The sequence below is a fragment of the Pinus tabuliformis genome, chromosome 6, assembly GCF_031772625.1.
Source record: "Pinus tabuliformis cultivar Carrire ecotype Pingquan chromosome 6, CPIR1, whole genome shotgun sequence".
In the NCBI taxonomy this organism is placed as follows: Eukaryota; Viridiplantae; Streptophyta; class Pinopsida; order Pinales; family Pinaceae; genus Pinus; species Pinus tabuliformis.
In genome coordinates this window covers 841,590,898-841,613,565 of record NC_142292.1, presented here as the reverse complement: position 1 = coordinate 841,613,565, position 22,668 = coordinate 841,590,898, and positions in this window count along the sequence as shown.

The following is a 22,668-nucleotide window of genomic DNA, read 5'->3' as shown; positions in this document are numbered from 1 at the left end:
TATTTATCATAAGAACATGTGCTTGACACTCTTTCATGGGAATAAGATAAATTTTGAGGTCTAAAATGGGCCTCCTAAGAAATATTATAAAATAATCATGAAAATAATAAAATAATATTAGATTACCTCATCAAGTTTTGGAGAGAAAAAAGAAAAAAACTACATTTTCAACTAATCTCCATACAATTTTACTCAAATTTCGAGTGAGAGCATTTATCAGATGTGGAATTCAATTTTCCATCCGAGTACCCATGTTTCATAATTTTGATGGAGCCTACTACACGAAAAATGTAAAATACATGAGAAAACGTGAAATCACGTTTCATGTATTTCACATTTTTCGTGTAGTAGGATCCATCAAAAGTATACAATATGGGTAATCATTTGATGAAAAATTAATTTCTGCATCCAACAAGTTCTCCCACTCGAAATTTGAGTAAAATCATAGGTAGATAAGTTAAAAATACCAGTTGAAAAAGCAATTTTCATTTTTATTTTATCTTTTTACCCTTTTACTCCAAAAATGGTAAATCATCCCCTATGGTTGATGTCATCATATTCAATCCTATTGTAGAAATTCTCACTGTAGATTAATCTGATTATGCAATGTACTAAAGCAAAGTACTTAATCTGCTTCTACAATCAAACTTGCGGAAGCTTAATCGATTTGAGTAAGATTAAACATAACACAGATAATAGTGAAGAAGATTCAATCACACATGAAACATAGAAGAATACTCTGGGGAAAGCCTCAGCTAAAAACCCCGCTATCTGTATTATCATACAATGGAAATATCTCAGAGATTACACATAGCTTTAGCTCTCACACAACTATCTAGCTCTCAGTACAATCCCTCATTGCTCATAGACAGACCAGACAACTCATATGCCTTTCCCTATGTCCTCCAAACCTCCTATTTCCCTGCGCAGTTTTCCCTGGGTGCTCCTGCTGTAACCTTGTGTGACACTGATCTCACACACTTCTCCAACACACTGTCAGAACTGCACAATCCTAAAGGAATGAATTCCTTCTGCATGGATGAGTTTCCTTTATAGGAAAATTTCTCCAACTGATAGTACAATGTCCTTGACTATAATCTCAACTGGGCCTTTGTCTGAACTAACGTGCATGAGTTATTTATGAGAGAATATTCAGTTATCTAGATAACAATAGTTTCATGCATGCATGCATTAACTGATTGAACTCACAATTAGTTCCTCAAACTTTTTGGAACTAATTTAACTGGACTTAACTCAGTTAACTGATCTAACTAATTACAACTCAAATACAACTCATCCTTATCTCCTTAATTAAGGGATAACTTCCTCAATCAAAGGGATAATTGTCACATGACTTCACAAAGACTTCATGTTTGAATTTCTCCAACTAATTAACTCAAGATGAATTAATTAATTATTTTTCAAACAACTGGTGAGACTAAATTCAAATTTTAATTCAAGGACAAATTAAAATTTGAATATCCTAAAAGGCTATCTATAGCAATGCTATTTTTAGCATTTCTATTTTTAGTATTTCTTGTTGCTATTTTCAACACTCCCTCTCAACAAGAAAGGAATTCAACTCGATCCTGATCCTAAACCTTTGGAATGTTCTGCATGCAACACTTCTCTCTAGTTTTGTAGCTCTAGCAAATCCAGAAACAACAAAAAATATCCAACCTGAATCATAATGATGCCTTTTTCATCAAAGTCTCTGACTGCTATTGCCTTTGTCGACTGAAAACTTTGCACCTCTATTCTCTTCAGTATCTGACTACTCTAGCCTCTGTCACTTTGATCTCTAACTGCATCAATCCCACTAATTCCTCCTCTCATTATGTTGCATTGTGTTGCCCACTGCTGCACTACAACTCATTTATTGAGAAGTAAGTAACTGATCTCCCAACTGACCTCCCTGTTGGGCTAGAAACACCCTATGATGTTGAAGCTCCTTCTGCCACTGACAAGTGCTCCCCCTCTAACCTCCGTGCTACTGCAACAACTCCCTGCATCTTGCACCATTTCACACCTCTCTATGCCATCCTGCACTGGTGCAACACTCCTGTGCCTCTTGCATTGTTGTAGCCTGTTAGTTCTGCACTGTCTTGGGACTCCTGCACTGTAGCTCTCTCTGACACTCCATCCACATTCATCTCTACCCACTCAACCAATCCTACTACTCCTCATTGGGGCTCCCGTAGCAAGGTCTAATCCAAGAGGTTGGGTTACCTTGAGGATCCTGCCCCTATTTCAGCTTTCTTGGGACTATCACTTCACATTGCCCGACCTCACACCTAGAGGTATGGCTGCGTGTGATCCTTCTGCCCACTTGGCTCAAAATTTCCCCCTACTGGAGGTCTTTGCATGAGTGGATTCCTCCACTCGGTCTCCTCTCAGCTTCTCTAGCTGTGGCTGCTCCACAACTTCTTGAAGCTGCTTCACCAATCATGGCTCCTCCACAATTTTCTGAGACTTATTTTGTGGCTGCATGTTGAGAGGTAATTTACTCTCCCTCTCAACCACCAAGTCTCTAATAGTTTCCTTGCTCCTCAAGGCTTTGCATGCATCTTGAACCTCAAGAGCATACAGGTTCTTGACTCGTGAACTGATCTGCTTCACCTGTCTCGTGGTGATGTGTCTGAGGAAAAAATTTCCCTTATTGAAGACAACATCGTAGCCTTTGTCCTCCAACATCGCAACCGATACCAAATTCTTCTTTAGTCCAGGCACATACTTCACATCTGTCAAAGTAATAACAGCTCCATGCTCCCTCTGAAAAGCAACTGTACCTACTCCTGAAACACTATACTTTTCATCATTACCCATATCTATGTGAATTTGGAGGTCTTTCTCCTCTAAGGTACTAAATAAACTCTTATCGCCGATCATGTGGAATGAGGCTCCACTGTCAAGAAACCAACCACAACCCATCATCGATGAAACCATGCATGCAATGAGGGTAAAATCCAATTGGAACTGAGAGGCCAATGCCTCACCTTCAGATCCTTCCAAGGATCCCTTCTCAGACTTCTTCAATGGGAAATTAGTTGCATAATGGCCCACCTCATGACAATTAAAGCATATCACTTTAGATTTGTCAATCTTCTTCCCTCCATGGGAAGAATTCAATTTAGAATGAGAATCCTTCTCCTTCCCTTTCCTTACCTTACTGGATAAGGCTAGATTTTATTAATCATCAGGATTAGATGAAGAACCATCTCTGGTGCTCCTCCTGATCTCCTCCTGCATCAGATCCAACCACAGTCATTCCCAATCTGGCAGTTTCTCTCTTCCATTCACCGAGTCCTAGTAACTATTCCAACTCTTTGGAAGACCGAGGAGAGCAAGGCTCACCATATCATCATCGGCTATTTCTATTTCTAGACTACCAAACTCATCTTTGCAGGTGGTGAGCTTGTTCATATATGTAGAAATACCGTCGCCATTTTCCATTTTGATTTTCTGAAGCTTATCCTTGAGCACTAGCTTCTTCTGGTCACTACGTCTTCCACATTGAATATGGAGTCTCCTTCCCATGGAAACTTGAGACAATATGGTCTCGAACTCCCTCCAGAAGAATCCTTCTCGCTCTCGCCACACATTTCTTCCATTCTACCAATTCTTGGGCATTAGCTGCTGCTAGCTTGGGGACTTCTTGATCAATGAAGTCCTTCAAACCATTGTCCTCTATTATCGCTTCCATGCGATCCTTCCAAGCTATGTAATTCAAGTTGCCATCCAGAGCATACTCGAGTCTCAAGCCATTAAATGCCATTGGTGAACTTTGAGATGTGATAAGAAATCAATTTTGTACATGCAATCAAGAACTTCAAACTTTGAACTTCTCCCTTCTCAGTATGTTGTTCACAGCTCTAATCAACTTGGCTCTGATACCATGTAGAAATTCTCACTGTAGATTAATTTAATTATGCAATGTACTAAAGCAAAATACTTAATCTACTTCTACAATCAAACTTGTGGAAGTTTAATCGATTTGAGTAAGATCAAATAGAACACATATAACAGAGAAGAAGATTCAATCACACATGAAACACAAAAGAGTACTCCGGGGAAAGCCTTAGCTAAAAACCCTGCTATCTGTATTATCATACAATAAAAATATCTCAAAGATTACACATAGCTTTAGCTCTCACATAACTATCAAGCTCTCAGTACAATCCCTCACTACTCATAGATAGACCAGACAACTCATATTCCTTTCCCTCTATCCTCCAAGCCTCCTATTTCCTTGTGCAGTTTTCCCTAGGTGCTCCTGCTGTAACCTTGTGTGACACTGATCTCACACACTACTCCAACACACTGTCAGAATTGCGCAATCCTGAAGGAATGAATTCCTTCTGCATGGATGAGTTTCCTTTATAGGAAAATTCCTCCAACTGATATTACACTGTCCTTGCCTTTAATATCAACTAGGCCTTTGTCTGAACTGACATGCATGAGTTATTTATGAGAGAATATTCAGTTATCTGGATAACACTAGTTTCATGCATGCATTCGTTAACTGAATGAACTCATAATTGGTTCCTTAAACTATTTGGAACTAATTTAACTGGATTTAACTCTGTTAACTAAGCGAACTAATTACAACTCAAATACAACTCATCATTATCTTCTTAATTAAGGGATAACTTCCTCAATCAAAGGGATAACTATTGCATGACTTCACAAAGACTTCATGTTTGAATTTATCCAACTAATTAACTCAATATGAATTAATTAATTATTTTTCAAACAACTGGTGAGACTAAATTTGAATTTTAATTCTCAATTTTAATTCAAGGACAAATTAAAATTGGAATATCCTGAAATGCTATCTATAGCAATGCTATTTTTAGCATTTCTATTTTTAGTATTTCTTGTTGCTATTTTCAACACCTATTAGCTCTTAAAAAGTCTTTTTTTGTTGTACATTTTTGTTTCGAGGCCCATTTTTTACCTTAAAATTTCTCTAATTATAGCACACCTATTTATTACGGTCGACACACGTGTCAAAGTTATACACCCTAGGTGTCGCACTTGGAGATAAGTGTCACTTTATTGCTATTTCACTATTTTCATGTTGGATTTGGGTACTATACATCTTCTTCTCATATGTGTGACTATGTTTTTGTGTGAGATCATGTTTAGGACCTATTATGCACACTCTTGCTCTCCTATTTATTCCACTAGTCTCACACTTTGTCAATTTGGAGTTTTTCCTTGTCTCCACATCATGCGCAAGTTATGAACATATTTAAACTTCAACCAAGTGATGAGTGCTTTGTGCACTTCCAAGCCTTAGTCATGAGCCTCTTGTTTCTTAGACTTTCCCTTTGTGCCCATTTTTATGACAACTCCTTTCACACTACACATTGTGCATCCCTAGAGCACACTCCCTTAAACCTTGCTACTTAATCCTTTTCAATACATAAAGCCTTGATCAACATTGCCTTGTGTTTCACATTGAGAAATTCTAGTTGACATTGGGGCCTCCTTTGGCTCTTTGCAATGGAAACCTATAGAACACCGAAGCCTCCTTTCCATCATTACACATTGAGCATTCCCAAGGCACAATGATCCAACTTATTGCTTCTTACACTTTCCCTTTGCACAATTCCTTGATTAGCCTTGCCTTCATTGTGAACTATTCACGGACAATAAATCCATCTTTAGAACCCTGCAGTGGAAACTTGCACAATGCTTAGAGTCTCGTCTTCAATCACTGCGCATTGCACAGACATAATGCCCAAGCATGTCATCCTTGTCTCCTAGACTTTCCCACTATGCAGAGCCCAGACTATTTCTCTTTCCTTTGCATAGTGCACACTTCCAATACTCTGACTCTGTGATTTGTGCCTAAGAAGGCCCCATCTCTCATTCCTTGTGTAGTGTCCCATCACATTCAAGGTCTCACATGAGCAAAGAGGACAGACTACGTGATTTTGTGGCTAATATTATCTTACCATGAGTGAACTTCATTTGCAGGTGTTATCATCTCAAAACATGGAAAGGTGATGCTTAACGAGGTCATCAAAGAGAGGTCACAAGAATACACCTATGTAGATGCAAAACCAAGATGCTATCATGCAGGAGTAAAGGAATCTTGGACCACAACAAAGATATGGAAACTCATCTTGACTTAGAAGGTTCCAATACTTATACAAACCATTTATAGGTTGTAAATAAATTTACTAATAAGATCTCATTAGCATTGGCCAAAACCCTGGCCAATCCGACCAAGTGAGCCTTCACTGCTCACCTCCAGGTCTTGCATTACAATGAAGTCCTTCTAGCCTTTTATAAGCTCCATTACATATAATACCACGGGAAGAATACTATGGGTGCACAATACCATGTGCCCCAAAACCATCACTGTTTAACCTGGTCAACTTTGACTCTATCCCGAGTCAAGTTTACCGAACAATTCCCCCCTTAAACTTGACTTGGGGTTCCTTGACTAACTCCAGCCAAACATACTAAGTGAGACAATCCCGCTCACTCTAGCCTTTACACCCCTCAGAGTTTTTACCTGGGGTATTGTTAACCTGACATCCCCCCTATGACCTAAGTCTAACCCAGACTTTACCGGTGATCACCGAGGAGTACACATGCCTTACTAGGTCTTATAGTAGTATGCCCATTTACATGCAATAATTTTGACTCCATTAAATTTATTTATTTATTTTGCTGCTGCTATTTTGATCCATCCTCTCTCAATTTGATTGTCTCAAAAACTTCTATCAAAACGCTCCAACTATGAGCCCGATGAAAACCTTGTAGATTCTAGCACCGGTGGCCTCACGTAGCAGAAAACGAACAAGTTTTGAAGCCGCATGAACAATTTTCTTCTACTGACCTTCTTTAAATAGCCGCATGAATCCTGAACAATTCGTCAGCATGTTCCAAACCAGTAAATATCACAAATGCACTGCGATCCCTGGCAGTTACGGCACTATCTTTCGCACATTCTCCTCGAGGTTCTTCCGCGTACGATTGTTCCACCATTATTTTCAGACCCAGATTTGTAAAAAGGCTGCATTGATCTCATCAGGCACTATAAACCCCTGGCATCAAAGAATCCCTTTGAAGCCAATATCTGGCTTCGATACCAGTTGTAAAGAACTTTACTAATAAGATCTCATTAGCATTGGCCAAAACCCTGGCCAATCCAACCAAGTGAGCCTTCTCTGCTCACCTCCAGGTCTTGCATTACAATGAAGTCCTTCTAGCCTTTTATAAGCTCCATTACATATAATACCACGAGCAGAATACTATGGGTGCACAATACCATGTGCCCCAAAACCATCACTATTTAACCTAGTCAACTTTGACTCTATCCCGAGTCAAGTTTACCTAACACTTCATTTGCAGGTGTTATCATCTCAAAACATGGAAAGGTGATGCTTAACGAGGTCATCAAAGAGAGGTCACAAGAATACACTTATGTAGATGTGAAACCAAGATGCTATCATGTAGGAGTAAAGGAATCTTGGACCACAACAAAGATATAGAAACTCATCTTGACTTAGAAGGTTCCAATACTTATACAAACCCTTTATAGGGTGAAGATGAAGTACAAGATATATCTATCATGAAGCATTGAATACATAGTAGCAAAGAGAAGAACTTGGCATTGATATGTTACAATAAAGTCTCATGTCACAGTCGCCAATTTTTTTTTATTCAAAGTGTCAACACAAGAGTGTTATTTTGTCTTATGTACTTTTTCCACATTATTGGTGGAATGTAATTATGTAATTTAGAAAATTGGAAAATGTAAAATGTGTGGAATATGAAGAGTCACTAAGAAGTCCAAGAGTCATGTAGGAGATCAAAGGTCACATGCGGGCTCAAGAGTCACGAGGGAGGTCAAAAGTCACATGGGAGGTGAATGGTTACCTCATTTGTTATAAATAAACCCTCATAACTTGAGAAAATAACTTTTCAACTTGGATTCTCTAGCTTGGTGTAGGAGAGAAGATCATTCTTTGGAGGAGAAAGTGGTGACTTAATGTTCCACTATTGGGGCTACTATTGTATCATTGTAATTGTGCACTTGGAACTTTCACTTAAAATATTGAAGCTCTTAAAGCTGACACACTTTCATGCATATATCATGAATGTTGTAAGACTATTCTTTTAATGTTTACAATATATGTTTGTGTTCATACATACTAAATAAAATGAACTATTTGATTGGATTTGGTATATATCTTGTTGAATGTGCATTGTTACTTGCTTTCATGATCATTGTTACTATGTGAACTATTTCGCAATTTAGTTAACAATTCTTCCTATGCTCATGTGTGCCTTTAGTAGGATAGTACTATTACTTTTCTTCTAAAGGCTCACTCTCTCTTTTCCATCCTTGAAAGTGATTTATATGCATTGCAATTTGTGTTTCAAAAAGTAACTCATTTTGTTATCACAAAGCTATCTATATACTCTCTTGTGTTGATAATTGTACCCGAGGAAAATCTATAAGATCAATATAATGGTGATTGGGCCAAATTCCGAAATGGGGCTCCTATCTGAAACAATGTGAGGTCTAGTCGGGACTTCATATCGGGGAGACCCCTTGTATGTTGGTAGTTTCTAGTATCGTCAACATTCTGGTGCTAAAATGAGGGCCATATGACAAGCTAAGCTTGTTGACTCTATTTTGAATATCCATCTTGAAATGCCTCATCCCTAAATCATAATCACAAGGTGTTTTTCTAATAGAGGAAATATTACAATCCCCGCAGAATTTGTTAATAACTTGCCTTAATTAATGTTTGATGGTGAGGGTGGAACATCCATAACTGGACATATACTTCAGTTTCTAAAGTTTTCATGATTTTTATGATGTGAATTGTGAATATTTTACTAGTAAATTATTCACCGACACACTTGAAGGTCAAGTTAAGCAATGGTGTCAGACCTTACCATCTTCTTCTATGCGCTCATTCAAACAAATTTTCAAGGAGCTTCATCAAGCTTTTGACAAGTATAATTATCAAGATGTATATAAGAGGATCAATCAACTTATAATGAAACTCGATGAATCATTAAAGGATTTTGTCGATAGATTTCTTCATCTTTGCTATGAATTTTCCAAAGACGTTAATTGGGATTTCCTGAGTGAAAAGTTTCATTATTTTGGTTTAGGTCTCTTTGGAACCATTTTAATTTGAACCATCTTCAAGTCTCCCAAATTTTCTTGGTCTTGGGACACTTAAAATCTCAAAGGAGGAATCTTCTTCCCCTTTTGTCCCTTCTCCTCCTACTTTCTCATTACCAAACAAAGTGGTCCCTCATACAAATGTTGACATTAGGAAATCTAAAAATAAAATTTTGATCCAATTATCCCACCTTCATTTCCTTCCCCTGATCAAGATCTTACCTATAAGAGCTTTGATTTTTTTGACAGATTCATGAAGCCTAATGTGAAGGTTAACCCCTTGATTCCTCAAGATGATATTAATGTGCATAATCTAAATCTTGAATATGATTTAATTGAAAGTTATTATTCAAGAGATATCTTTCATCCTTTATCATTACACGTCATGGTTCCTTGTATCTCTATTTTTTTGATCAAACGACCCCATCACCATTTTCTTTAGATACCCTTGATTCTCAATTAGCTGGTTCAATTGATGATCAGATACAAGATGGATACATTTCACAGGTAGAAGAGAAAAATGATGAACACGTTTTCCATATTTCTTCTTTCTTTCAAATCTCTATATGTCAAGATTACTTTTCTACATTCCTAGTTGATCAAGAATCTTGTGATCCTAGGGATCATTCAAGTGAAATTTGAGCCCTTGATCAAAATCAAGGCTTAGGAAACCATAACTATAATAATAATGAATCCATTGATATGCATGGTGATGCATGCCTAATTACATCAACCAATCCATCAATTTATCAAGAAGACTTGGATTTACAAGGTTTAGATCTCAAATATGATTTCATAGATGAATATATCACTCGAGTTTCTGCTTCAACCCATTATCCCTTGTGGCTTGATGCATGTAATGAATCATATGATGATGAAAATATCCCAAGTGATTCAAATTTTCCATCTGATAAGTTGGATCTTGAGTTGATGCAAGGATGCAAGGTGCACATGATAAAGAAGAGAACAACAAAATTATTAAGTTTTCCATGGGGTTAATCCTTCAATTCAAGATGTTCACGAAATCTTTTCGATCTATATATATTTATATATAAAACATGAAGAATCTTATCACTTAGGTGATTTATTTGATGGTGTTGAAACATCTTATGAAGTTGTTGATTCTAACAACTACGTCCTGATTAAAAATGATCTTATTGAAAGATCTGGTGATGCTTTTCTTCGTACAAATGTTGATCTGACCATGTTTTCAAAATTTAACCTTCCAATATTTGAAATTTTTGGGACTCGTGAGGAAGTAGAGGAAGTTCTATTTCTGCTAATGGTTATGTCAAGTTCTCATGATCCTGGTGAGGTCCCCAAACAAGGTCATATCTAGATATTCTCGCATAAATCTTTTCTAGGCATTGTCTCATTGGATGTAAGCCCATTCTTGAAATATTTTCAATGTTTTCAAATTTGTCTTCCTAATTCTCAAGATTGGATTTCTAATGATATAATATTTTGTTTTGCTTAATTAATCTCCATACAAATCTCTTATATTAAATATAGGGTTGGAGTACATATCTTTCATAGATGCATGTATCTTTGAAGCCTATCATTCTGATTATTGGGACAAAGATCATCATTGGACACATTATTTCTTTTTGTTGAATCCCTCCTTGAGCAATCAAATCCTTATCCTTCTTTTTTACATTTTCGATTTAATATTTTTTTCTCTAGTACAATCTATCCTTTTCAAGGTTAGTAAATGCTTGGGTCATTCGACAAATCAAAACCCTCACGATGATATGAATACTATATTTGATTTGACACATGCTTCTAATATTTTGTCAACCTGATATCCTAATTGGTTTCTTGGATTTACGATTCCAAAAATTGTTTTTACTTCTCTAAGCTCTAATATTGCTAGTATAATGTGTATTCAGTTACAAATGAAACCGATAGAGAATAAATAATCTTATATTCCAATCTACCAGTCTAATCATAACACTGGTTCTAATAACTGTCACTAAAAAAATTATTTTCACACTGATACATCTAATGATAGTTATTTTATATCAGTTGATCTTATCAAGCCCATTAATCTTTATGATTCATTATCTAAATGTTTAGAAACCTATAAAGAAGTTGAGGCACTTTACCTTTTGCTGATGGTTATGTCAGGTCCTCACGATCTTGACAAATTTTTTGAACAAGGTCAGATCAAATTTCCCTCATAAGATTCTCTTTACAATTCAGTTGTGATGATTAAAGATCATTTTCCCAAGAATTTCAGGGTTTTTCAAAGGGTTGTTTTGAATACCATGATAAAATCACTGATTCACTAGAGAAAATTTATCTGGAAAGCTCTGCCATCAATAATAAGTTTCGATCTTTCTTGATGTTTGCTAAGACTAAAAGCATGGATGAATTACATTCATGAGCAACCTTCAATTTTTGTATGATCATTGTCCTAAACAAGGTAAAGTTGGAGACTGGTTAAAGGAAGTTGTTATAAGACACTTTCTGCTTGTAGACGCGAGATTCATGTTTATGTGCAAGTGATTATGGTAAGTATTTATATTGCTGCACATTATTTTATATTTTTACTAATTGTTTTGATATTTCTACTTGTAGGTCGAGAGAAATACTTGTGGCTGCATTGGAAATTTGATTTCACATAATCTTGGCCTTCTAGTTATATATATTAGGGTTTACGTCTACTTTAAATTTAGTCACTTTTGCATTGCATTAGCACACTTGTATTAGATCATGTTTCTCATTTTAGTCTTTAACTTTCACTTTGCTTTCTTATTTTCTTTCTTTCACGTCATGTCATGTTTCTTTCATGTCTTTGATCGTGTTTTGTTTTTAATAAGACCATGTATGAAATCCACCCTATTTGGATCTATGTCAATGTGGAAAAAGTCGAAATGGAAACTGTGACAACTGGAAACACTTGGCTTACCTTTGGTCTACTTCTTTGTTTGGGTCTAAATATCTTTTAAGGTCAATGATGCATGTACGAAAGATAAGTTTCATCCTAAGTGAAAGCTAAAGCATATTTATGATGCTCGTATCTATAATGGGATATTCTTTCCTTGAATCAAATTTTATATTAATTGATTTCTAATGTGTCAACTCGGTCGAGTAGAAAAGGGAAAGGAAGAAAAATTAAGAGAGAAAACTAATTTTAGAAGTGTATATGTAAGACTCTTAGAAAAACAAGGAACAACCTCTCTTTCTCATAAAATAAGTCGGGATCCCTCTTCCACCCTTGGCAAAATAAACACCAATGAAATGGCAATGAGCATAAAGTGATAAAATAAAATAAAGGGTGAAATAAGAGAAATGCTTTTCACACAGAGAGGTGAAACAAGCAACTTCGTCGGGGTATTGAACATGCGCGTTGGCAGCGAAGCAATGCTTGTGATTCATTGAAGTGAATCCATAAACATATTGAATAGGCCTACTGGAAGTAGAGAAACACCAGAGATGATATTAAAATTATGATTATCTTAAACTCGCAGAACTCACATACTCCTACTCCCTAATTGAAACAACTGAAATTTGACTAGTCTTGTGAAGTGTGCTAAGATAACAAGATGAATATAAGGGAAAACATATTTAACTAGGCTAAGTAGGGAGGCTAGGGTGATATATTGGATGAGACAATACTTCTCAAAAGTTAAACTCCATATGCATTAAGATAGACCTAAATAGAGAAGTTGGGATTCTTCTAGTGTGTCGCCAAATTTTGTAGTTGCTACAACCCCCTCCAAAATTTTCCCTAACTTCAAATTTTGGAGCCTCCTTATGATCATGCCATATTTTGTCTTAATCCATTAATGTCATGCTTGGTCATGTTGAATAAGTGTTCAAGTCTTCCTTTCGAAATTTAAAGTGTCAAACTACTTTCTTTCACATTCCCAACTCTTGATATATTCATAAGAACACTTACAAGATAAGATAAGTGCACTTCATAATGGAAGTTCTATGCATTCCTTGTGCACGGTGACTGTACAATTCTTGCTCATAGTTACTGTGAAATCCTTGCTCACAATGATTGCATAGTTCCCACTGACAGTGATTACGCAATTCCCATTGTCAATGATTACAAAATTACCAATGATAGTGTAAGGGAATCGATTGTAGACAATGATTGTACACTCTTTGTTGATAGTGAGAGTGTACTTCTTCAATTCAGTAATGTCACACCTCTTAGTGGCAGTCAATTCAATCTCAACTCCTAGTTTCCTGACATGCACTAAGCACACTAACAAATATTAACCCTAATTGAATGTATTCTCTCCCTATATAAAGAGACCAACCCATAACTCATCTCACATTCATCTTTCACTTTTGAGCTCTGTGCACTTTTGGAGTACAAGGAGCATTCTATCATTCTTGGTTGCGAGTGTGTTATCATCTAGGTGAGTTTCTTAACTGTCTCTTTTACTTTTGCAAGTGTTTCTTTCACTTTATTTTTCTCTTGAATGTGTATTTTTTTTCTTGCTCTACCTTATCCAAGGGTCTCTTTTTCTTTATTTCATTATTGCATGTGTCACTTGTGTTTTTTTTTGCTTTCGCATGTGTAGCTTTCACTCTTACATGTGTCACTTTTGCTTGTTTTCACAAATACTGAGAGCACATTGGAACACCTTTTATAGGAAGCTACAACACACTCTTTTGAACTAGTTGATCCTATCTATCATAAAAACATGTGTTGGGAACTCTCTCATGGCATAGTGCACATTTTTCTTATAGTGGACACTTGTGTCATAAAGATATGCACCCTAAGTGTCTCACTTGGAGATAAGTGTCACTTTGTTTTCATTTCATTGTTTGCATGTTGGATTTGGGTACTGTGCATATTATTGTCATATGTGTGATTGTGTATGTGTGTGGGATCATGATTAGGACTTGTTATGCACTCTCTTTCTCTCCTCTTTTTTCCACTAATCTCACATTTAGTCAATTTTGGAGTTCTTCCTCACCCTCAGATCATGCATAAGTTATGAACATCTTTAACCTTTAACCAAGTGATGAGAAAATTGTGCACTTCCAAACCTCATCCATGAGCCTCTTGCTGCTTACACTTTCCCTCTGCACCCATCTTGAGGAAAACTCCTTCACACTGCACATTTTTCATCCCTAGAGTACAAACCCTCAACACTTGTTGCTTACACTTGCTCACTGTGAAAAGCCTTGATCAACACTACCTTGTGTTGTGCATTGAGAACTCGTAGTTGATAGTGAGGCCTCCTTTGTCTCTTTTCAAGGGAAACCTACAAAATACCAAGGCTTCCCTCCCTTCATTGTGCATTGAGCATTCCCAAGGAACAGTGATCGAACTTCTTGCTGGTTACACTTGGCCTCTACGTAATGCCTTAATAAACCTTTCCTTCATTGCACATTGTGTATTATAAGTTGATAGTAGGGCCATATTTTGACCCCTGTAGTTGAAACATGCATAATGTTTAGATTCCCCTCCTCAATCATTGTCCATTGCATGATCATAGTGCCCAAGCTTGTCATCCTTGTTGCCTGGACTTGTCCACTATACATAGCCCTTCCTATTTATCTTTCCATTATTCAATGCACAATTCTAGTGCCTAGAACTCCATCCCCTACATACTAAATTTGTGCTGTACACCCAAGAAGGAACCCTCTCTCAGTCCTTGCACAATGTCCCATCACAGTCAACATCTCACATGAGAAAATAAGGTAGACTACGTGATTTTGGGACTGATATTGTCTTTCCATGAGTGAACTTAATTTGGAGGTGCTATTATCTAAAAATGGAAAGGTGATGTTTAAGGAGGTCATCAAAGATATGTCACAAGAAGAAACTTGTGGATATGCGACACCAAGATGCTATCATGCAGGAGTAAAGGAATCTTGGACCATGACAAAGAGATGGAAACTCATGTTGACTTAGAAGGTTCCAATACTTATCCATACCCTTTGGAGGGTGAATATGGAGTACACGATAGATCTATCATGAAGGATTGAAGACATAACATAAAATATAAGAAATTGACATTGATACATTATAATGAAGTCTCATGTCACAATCACCGAATTGTAGCTCTTTAAAGTGTCAACACAAGAGTGTTGGTTTGTCTCATGTATTTTTGCCACATGATTTCTGGAATGGAATTATGTAAAATGTGCATAAGCCCAAGGGTCACACATGGAATATGAAGAGTCACTAGGAAGTCCAAGAGTCATGTAGGAGCTCAAAAGTCATGTGGGAGCTCAAGAGTTATGAGGGAGGCCAAACGTCACATGGGATCTCAAGAGTTATGAGGGAGGTCAAAAGTCACATGGGAGGTTAATGATCACCACATTTGTTATAAATAAAATGTCATAACTCAAGCAAATGACTTTTCACCTTTGCTTCTCTAGCTTGGCATAGGAGAGAAGATCATTATTTGGAGGAGAAAGTGGTGACTTAATGTTCCATTATTGGGGCTAGTGTCGCATCATTGTAATTGTGTACTTGGAACTTCCACTTAATATCTTGAAGCTCTTAGAGGCAACACACTTTCATGCATATATTGAATGTTGTAAGACTATTATTTTAATGTTTACCTCATATGTTTGTGTTTATACATATTAAAGAAAATGAACTATTTTGTTGGCTTTGGTATATATTTTTTTGAATGTGTGTTGTTACTTGCTTTCATGATCATTGTTAATATGTGAACTATTTCATAGGTTAATTAATGATTCTTCTTATGCTTGTGTGTATATTTATTAAGATAGTACTATTACTTTTCTTCTAAAGGCTCACTCTCACTTTTCTGTCCATGAAAGTGCTTGTATGTATTGAAATGGGTGTTTCACAAAGTTGAATCACTTTCTTATCACAAAGTTATGTGTATAATCTATTGTGTTGATAATTATAGCTAAGGAAAATATATAAGATCAATATAATGGTGGCCAAGATGAATTATTGGATGGAGTTTTGATTCCAGATGGTGTGAATTATAGTTGGGAGTTCATATCAGGGAGACCCCCTATATGTTGGTGGTTTCTAGCACCATCAACACTTCCATAATAACTAGGCCCCTGGCCTATTGTGGAAATGGATTTGAGAGTGAAGGAAGAGACTTGGTAAGAGGTTTTCTCTATTGACAAATAAATTACTTATATTTTTAACCTTGGGGCATTGATGAAGTTCCTGATATTTTATCATTGCATGCAACAAAAACCCTGTGTGTTTTACATATTTTGAGCATTTTGGAGCCAAGCAAACAACTCCATTATGCCCATTTTTTTTTAATATGTGAATAGTTTTCCTTTTATGCAAAGTTACTTTCACTTAACCAATTTATCATCACATCTCTCCATGATCTGAAAATTGCACTAAAAAATGTTTTATAAACATTGATTTTTCATTAATTTCTCCTCCTTTGGTTTGAGCTTATTTCAATTCTAAGTTTAGTTCATGTTTCACAACTACTAGTATAAGTATGCTCTTTTCTCTATGCTTGAGTGAATAGGTTGAATTAGAATCAAATATAGTGGTTTGGGTTTACCTTGTTGTGCCATAGTTTTTTTGGCTAACCAAATTCTAATATATTGGCCAAGTATATTTTTGGAATTATTCTTGCTTTATGTGTCCTTAATTTTCTTGTGTCTTTTTTATTATTATATTCCATAGGACCATGCTATTGCTATAACTGTGTTTGGGGTTAAGTTCTTTTCTACCTCAATTTGAATACATACCCATGGGGGATTTGGGATGATGAGTTTCTTCTTTCTAATCACATTGTAATTTGTTTGTTACTTCTGAAACTTCAGTACAAAAGTCATTATTATGTGTTGGTTTATTTACCCCTTTAATGCAGAGTACGACAAGGGAACTGATGGACCTTGGAAATGAGTATTTTAGGGGCTCATATACACCCCTATCCTAGCTACATCACGTATTTTTGACCTTATTAATATGCATTTTTAATATTTTACAGGATAAGCCATGAAGTTAAGTAGGTTTATTCAATATTATGATCATGCTTATATTTTTTTGGTTTTTGGAATTATAAGTACACTGATATGACATAATTATGTGAGGAATCCCACATAATGACTCTACAAATAAATGAGGATGCTATTCCTACGAATTCTAGCATGCAAACTAAGGTTGTTCGAGTTACCAAGGCCACATTAGTAGTGGAGCCCAAGTCTTCTAATTTAGTTGAATCCAAGAAGCAAATTTCCCCTAATTCCAATATTTTTGGAGGGAATCATCCCCACCTATCTGTTGGAGAAGCTACTAGGTCAACTATTAAAACAATTCTCCTTATCCTTGATAAAAGCTTGTGAACTTATGTTATCTTCTTATTGTTCTTAGTTAGATTATTTTCATCAAACAATTATAAAAATCATAAACCATGAATATCATAAAATAAAGTGGACACAAAATATAGGCTCCAAGCCAAGGAAAAACCCCTCTAAAGGGAAACCAAGAAATAATTTCTTCTCTTCTTATAGAATCAGGTAAAATGAGAAATCCAAGACCCCAATAACAAATTGAAGACCTCCTCCAAGCAGCAAATCATCCCTCTAATAATCACTTTCAAACAAGTCAAGGATTGACCATATCCATAAAGGTCAAACCTCTTCCAATCTCCTCCACTTCAGAATTTCAGCCTTCTACTTCAAACCTGCAACTTTGGCCTCTAGGAATAGTAGAAACCTTAGCCTTCCTATATCCTTCCAAAAATATTCCCTCAAGCAATTCAAGGTCTTCTAAGTAAACAAAATTCAGATTTGACCGAATCAGAGTCTCGACCTTCTATACAAGTGTGCAACTTAGGCCTGCAACTTTTCAGTCCTATAATACCTGCAGAAACTCTAATTCCTTTTCACGTGTAGGTAGAAATGTGTATACAAATCAGAATTTTGGTTCCTCCTTGAGATACGTCTCTCTCCTAGACCTTCACTCTTTCTTCTCTCTTGTTCCTTATTTTAAATCGAACTTGTCTTATGTAGATCGAATGTGTGTCAAATGAGGTCTAAGTGGTTTCTATATATACACATCTATTGAGGTCGAATAACCTCTTCTAGGCTTTTCATTGACAAAGCCGACTCGTGCTTGAAGGTATTTTTGAATTTCTAGACATAAAAATAATATCTTTTACATGTTACAACTTGCCCAATAAGGTCCTATACAAATGATAAATACTCTCTTGACTCAAGAAAAATATCCTTTTGACTAGACAAACCCCCAGAGCATGAAATGCTTGCTTGACCTAGATGACCAATACGAATAGAGCATGAAAACCATGCATAAAAATAATATTTTATTTCTTCTTTTTCTTGTAACATAAGATATGCATAATGACATGAGCACAATGAAAATTATGAAGGCTGAAACTAGTTACAGTTTCCAACACTCCCTCTTAACTAGGGATGTATTCATAATTGTACAACCTGTACAAGGATATTCTCAAAATAAAGAGTTCTCATAAGAAGTGTCGGATTGGTAAGCCACCTTTAAGCATCAACATCATAGCCAACATTGTAAACATAGTAAGGCCTTAAATTGATAGGATTATATATATATTAGAGCATAATGCCGGGAGGCTTTACATGAGACACCACGCTACCTCTTAAGGTACATACCCCATCCAAATGTTCACTAGGTATGTCCTTTTAGGACTATTCTTATCTTGGATTCTCAATCATCAAATAATATCAGTTCTCTTCGACCACTCTTGTCTTCGATACTTGTCCAATCCTCAAAGAGTTTCGGTCAACAAGGCTACTTCATATTTTGGATTCTTTATCCTCAAGGAGTATCAATCTTAGATGCCTACACTAGTAGAAAATGGTGAAATTACTGAATAGGTGACTAAAAAAATTTAGTCACCACAACTTTTCCAAGTGAAATACTACCAAACATGAGCAACCTTAAGTGACCCAACTAAAAATGACTAACATAAATGACTAATTTAGTGTCGAGTTAAAATATATGACTAACTAATAAGTAATACAACTAAAGATAACTAATGTGAATGAATAATTTAGTTTAAGAACAAAAATACAACTATCTAACAAGAGCTACAATAATACAAATCAACCATTTATGCTATTCATTTTAAGTGTGTCACTTCAACAATCTAAACTTACAAATGATAGCGGATTCAAAGGTTGTTATAGATTGGCTGAAATATTATTCTTCCTTAAACACTTATTTATTGGATCAAACAATGATTAGAGTTATGGAACTTATTAAAATATTCAAGGTTATATCCTTTGATCACATTCACATGGAATTAAATTCAAAGGTTGACAGATTATCAAAAATGTGAGTGGACCAACACCTCCTTTTGCAACACAACATTACCACCTATATATGTTGCTACAACCTTGCCAACTTCTTTAGTGGGTTGCACATTTATTTCATATTTCTTCTTCATCTAGCAAAGTGGTAGTGCCAAGCATAGGGTATGGACTTCGATAAAGGAATGTTCACTTTGTGCCACTACCAAGTTAAAGTTTTCTTCGTGCAACTTGTCAAATGTCTCAAGTTTTCTTCACAAGTTCTCATGCTGCTTAAATTACTTTTCTACGCCTATAATTGAGACTACAACTGATCCAAGTGGATATTGGTGGCCACCCGCCTATTCCACTTGGACTCCTACCATTGTTTCTTTCAGTTTTTCATTTTCCTTAATTGTAGCATAGTTTACTATTTTTAGCAATTTTTGTGGCCTTAAACTTCTAGAGCTGTTTTGAGGCCCTAAATTGTGTTTTTTTTCGAAAATCACCATTTGTGAATATGAATTTTTAACTCAATATTAGTTGTTAGCAGTTGTATCCCTCTGATAGATATTTCTAATGAGGTATCATGTGCATCAAAAGAAGATTGTATGCCAAAGTTACAACCTCGGGAAGTTGATGTACCAATTTACCCCAACAAGGCCCATAGTTTAGCGTTTCATCTCCTAGGGTTAGGTTTTTAGATGTTTTGGGTTTTCCATTGTTTCTCAATAATAAATAGGCCCTCAAGCCTCGTTGTAACATAGTTTAGAGCCATGTACCCTCCACATCTCTTCTTAGAGATAAGCTACCATCACCCGAGCTAGTCTTATTTCCATTCCGTTTGTAAGCATATTTCAGTATCTGATATTAATGAAATGAAGTGTTATTTATGTTGCATCTCTATATTTATTTTTATATGTGTAATTTATTGTGTTCCTGTTTAAATTCAGATCAGTGGTATCAGAGGGGTCTTCTCTTTCTCTATTTTTCTTTGCATGTCCCCAATGAGGTCGAGATATAAGGAGTTAGGGCTTGAATTGGTTGAACCTTTGCAAGACCAACCTCAAAAATCCCGACGGCCTCCCGTGGAAGAAGAAAAGAAATATGAGGGGGCAAGAGATCCTTTCAAAACTATTTCTCGAAGAAGCCCTCGAGCGACAAAGGAACGCAGTGATGGGCAACTTCACCCAGATCCTTCAGCGGCTAGCCAAGGGTGACACATCTACTTCCAACTGCTACTATGGAAGCGCCACACCCTTTGAGGTACAAGTTAATTTTGAAATTCCCATATTTGAGGGTTAGATAGATACAGATCCTTTAGATAAATGGTTAAATCTATTAGAAGGATATTTTTCTATTCATCATTTTTCTAGTCAGAAAAATATTACTTTTGCTCTTCTCAAAGCCATCCCCCATGTCAAGGACTGGTGGGAAACATACTTTGAGAAGAAGGATGAAAGTACGCCCTCACTATTTTCGGCAACACCCACTTGGAATTCATTCCGGGACATCATCAAGGAGTAGTACTACCCTATCAGGAGCTATGAGGATAAATACATAAAGTGGACCACACCACGACAGGGAAGGGACTGAGACATGTCAGAGTTTACAAATGTTTTTCATACCCTTTGCACAAAGTTGGGTATCAAAGATTTTGAGAAACATTTCATACTCAAATACAATGGCTGCCTACATAGGTACATCTAGGATGAGGTGGAGTTCATGGACATCTCCTCGCTTGACAGGGCGTATTGATACGTTGTCAAGATTGAGAAAAAGTTTAAACAGAAAAAGCGAGACTTTGGATTTTCAAATTTGAAGTAAGGGAAAGGAGCCCCAAAATCACAGAGAAAAGGGCAGAGCTAAGGTGGGGTACCCAGGATAAGCTATCGAAGCCACAAGTAAATAAAAAGACTGTAGGTTTTAACCCCGTACAGAAATTACCTGCATGCGAATTCTAAAACACAGAAAATAAACAATGTAAGAGCATAACACATAAAACACATATACACGAAGATTTTCCCTCGATCCCAAAACTGGGACTACCAGCTTGATTTTTCATTATGTTCCTTTCAATGTTACTTTACATATTTATACATTCTGAAGCATCTAATACCATGGACCGAAAACCATCGCATCCAAAACCATGGACTGAAAACCATCGCGTCCAAAACCATGTGCGAAAACCATGCACAAAACCATAGGTAAGTCCACCCAACCTAATATAGGGTCCAAAAACAAAATTTTCCGGGGCGCTGCCCTAGACCCCATAAAGGGGTGCTGCCCGCACCCCTCAAACCCCCTGTGACCCCCCCACTACGCAATCGGTGCAACAAAGGGGGGGGGGGCTTTGTCCCCCCTTTAACCCCTCAGTTAACTACGTGGACTAGTCGTGGAAAGAATATAACACAACCCAAAATTATCCCACTTGTTGTTTTCTTTCCACAAGGGGCCACAAGAGAGCTTAGTCATTTATCCAGCCCTGCAATGCCCATCTTTTCTCTACACCAAGAGAACTTCTCAGAGCTCACAGATTTTGTTAATGCATCTGCAGTATTCTTCAAAGTGTCCACCTTTACCAGCAACACCTTTTTGTCTTCTATCATATCCTTCACAAAGTGATATTGAACATCAATGTGTTTTGTCTTTGAATGATATGCAGGGTTCTTTGCCAAGAAAATTGCACTTTGGTTGTCACAGTCTATCCTTATAGCTCCCTCTACTAACGCCATACTTGAACGCAATCTCTGCAACCAAACTACTTCCTTGCTTGCATGAGTGGTTGTCATGTATTCTGCCTCTATAGTTGATAGTGCCACTACAGATTGTTTCTTACTCATCCAACTGACTACACCTCCAAAGAGGTTAAACACATACCCACTTGTAGATCTTCTTTGATCTAGTTCTCCAACCCAGTCTGCATCAATAAAGCCACGAATATCCAACACTCTGTCCAATCTTGGTCTTCCTTGGTAGCACAAACCATTATCACTAGTGCCACACAAATACCTGAAAACCCGCTTCACTGATGTCCAATGACCCTTCCCTGGTTTTGACATAAACCTGCTCAATACTACCAGTGCATGTGTAATGTCTGGTCTAGTACAAACCATTGCATACATCAGGCTACCGACTACACTTGCATATGGAACATGAGACATGTCCTCTTCCTCTTCTTATGTCTTGGGACACTATTCAACAGATAACCTCATACCTATAGGAATAGGAACCTTCACAGGTTTACTATCCTACATATTAAACCTCTGCAGTATTGTCTCGACATA